Genomic DNA, 3,258 nt, shown 5'->3' with positions numbered 1-3,258 from the left:
CTGGAAAAGAAAACACAGCCAATCTCATCAGAAACACGGAGCTGTTCAGTTGGGAAAATAATGGCTCAATACTTGGGAAGCTGAGGATAACACAACAGAAACATATGAGGGATGCTACAACGTTCTGTTCTCACAGATGCCAATAATAATTTCTAGCATAGAACAAGGCATTATATTAGATATTATCACGATTATTTATCTATTTTTTTCTTTCATTTTTATTCTACGGAAATTTAAGCAGGAAGAACTTCATCCAAAGGCCACTGGAAGCAACAGGTCTCTGCATCTTCTTCCACATCTATTCATTTAAGTCAAAACTGGACTCTTATTCCTAAGGCTCTTGGTGGCCTGCGCCCAAGATACCCGGGAGGCTACGCTCTGGGATGAAGATCACAGCTGGTAACTACAGCATGGCCGAGCTTTTTTAGAGTTAGAGTAATTCTCTCTGCATAGGCAAGACTACCTTTGCACAGAATGAGACAAGTCTGTAGAGCACTTTCCCACAAAAACTAAAGGATAATACAAGGTGTTTAAAACAGATGGACAGATGGACAGATGGACAATTTCTAAGCAGTGTGATTTCAAACTGGGTCCATCTTTTTGAAAAACCCTGTACAAAACTTTGCTGCCTTGTTTAAGCACAAGTTATGTTTCTGTGACCCTGTTTTCTTTTACATAAACCCAGTACATATTTTGACATGTGTCTGCGGATTTGTGTTGAAATGCATCATGCAAACATCTTTCCTAGAGACAGACAACAGGCATGCGGCAGACATCAATCATTTTGGACAGCCTGTTGCTGTGATGCATCCATCCATTGTACGTCTAGAAGAGGACAGGGCAGAAAGGAGCTCTACCACTCCAGAGAAACCAAAGAGAGGTTTTGTCTTCATTTTCTTGCTGCTATTTTTGTAATATGGAATATACAGTAAACACTTCAATTGGGCTCTATCCCAGTATTGTTGATATTTATGAGAGAGCTGGGGTTGTTCAGCTTGAAGATGGCTCTAGGGAGACTTTATTGAGGTTTTTCAGTACTTAAAAGGGGCCTGTAAGAAAGATGGGGACAGAGTTTTAGCAGGGCCTCTTAGGACAGGACAAGGGGTAACAGTTTTAACCTAAAGGAGGGGAGATTCAGGCTAGACATGAGGAAGAAATTTTCTACAATGAGGGTGGTGAAACACTGGCCCAAGTTGCCCAGAGAGGTGGTAGATGCCCCATCCCTGGAGACATTCCAGGCCAGGCTGGACAGGGCTCTGAGCAACCTGATCTGGTTGAAGATGTCCCTACTCACTGCAAGGGGGTTGGACTAGATGAGCTTTGAAGGTCCCTTCCAACCCAAACGATTCTATGATATTTGAACTTTAAGAAAAAAAAACCCACATGCACACACACAACTCCCCCCCCCCCCCATTTAAAATCTCAGACAAAAATGTTAGGATTACAAACCTCTCTGCCATCTTTTTTACAGCTTTTTTCAGCTGTGGGGGCTGCTGCATCCACAGATCAAAGTTTCATGCTCTGTCTCATTAGCCCTGGTTTCACTATAGAGCTGCATGTGCAGAATGCCAGCTTGTGTCTCACTCAGCTGCTCTTCAGATGCTGCTGACAGTGATAAACTTTGAGGTAACTGCTTCTTTGTCTGATTGGAAAGGTTTTGTAGGCTGGTTATATCTCCAGTGTTCCTCAGGCCACAATTTCAATACAGAAAAACATTCAGGCCAGAGTGATGGGAGACAATGAGAGTCATTTGAAACAAGGTTTGGTAACGAATTTGCTGACAAATGCTTCAGGATAATGCTTGTGGAGTGAAGTACGCTATCAGAGATGTGACTGGTTAATTCAGTCTGAGGGAAGAAGGTTCAGACTCGTCATTTATTGGAAACCATTACACGACTTAATCTGAAGATTTTGACATACTCCCGATACAAATATGCTATCAAGAGTAAGTCATGTTCAATAAGCTGTGTGTACTAGGAATTGAAGACTGTAATTGCCATATTGGAAGAGCTTTTTCTCTGTGCCATTTAATAAACCTCTCCTAGCAGTGTCCCTTCTGATGTAACATGATTCAGAGATGAATCACGTCAAGCAAATGGGAAGTGTCTTTATCATTGCATAGCAGACTTGACCAAATGGTTAGTGCTTATTATTTGCAGACACCCTAGGATTTGAGCCATACAATGTGTAAATGTAATGTGTAAAACATTAGGAATTATGGCTCCTGTCAAGTTTGGGCCTCTTCATTAAACATCATGGGGATGTTTATAGTTCCCTTACTCAGCAGATCATAGCAGAGGCCTAAATTTTTCTGCACAGGATTTCTCTTTGCTTGTAACACTGAATTAGACTGAAATTCTTTCCACATAATTGTGCTATGAAGGACAACTTATGACAGAAACAGTAAGTCCAATGCTTTTTGTCCTCAGCTGGAATGTAACCAAGACATACATATTTAGCCTTTATAATCTTTCCTTGTGAAACAGTTTCTCCAGTCATATAATAACTTCTCGCCCTCAGGGTCTCACTGGGCTTTGCTGAGTCCCACAGATCTCCCTGGGCCTGAGGGAAAGAAGCCCAGGCAGACCTCTCTGCTTCATTAGAGAAGTGATTGTGCCACTGTACTCAGCACTGGTGAGGCCGCACCTTGAATCCTGTGTTCAGTTTTGGACCCCTCACCATAGGAAGGATATTGAAATACTGGACAGAGTTCAGAGGAGGGCAACACAGCTGGTGAGGGGTCTGGAGCACAAGTCTGATGAGGAGCGGCTGAGGGAACTGGGGCTGTTCAGCCTGGAGAAAAGGAGGCTGAGGGGAGACCTCATCACTCTCTACAACTACCTGAAAGGAGGTTGCAGCATGGAGAGGGTTGGGCTCTTCTCCCAAGTAGCAGCTGATAGGACAAGAGAAAACGGCCTGAAGTTGTGCCAGGGGAGGTTTAGATTAGATATTAGGAAAAAAATTCTTCACAGAAAGGGTTGTTAGGCATTGGAACAGGCTGCCCAGGGCAGTGATGGAGTCACCATCGCCAGAGATGTTTAAAAGGCATTTAGACGAGGCTCTTAAGGACATGGTTTAGTGCCAGAGTTAGGTTATGGTTGAACTCAATGATTCCCAAGAGCCTCCTCCAATTGAAATGATTCTATTAGTCTATTTATTGTTTTACTTCTACCTCTTGTCCAATTAAAATGAAACCCAGCAACACGCCCTCCGGCTTACAGAGGGGTTTACGCACTTCCTCCTGCCCGGACCCGCCCC

Source organism: Patagioenas fasciata, chromosome 3, assembly GCF_037038585.1.
Source record: "Patagioenas fasciata isolate bPatFas1 chromosome 3, bPatFas1.hap1, whole genome shotgun sequence".
NCBI classification, from domain to species: domain Eukaryota; kingdom Metazoa; phylum Chordata; class Aves; order Columbiformes; family Columbidae; genus Patagioenas; species Patagioenas fasciata.
This window is presented reverse-complemented; position numbering follows the sequence as displayed.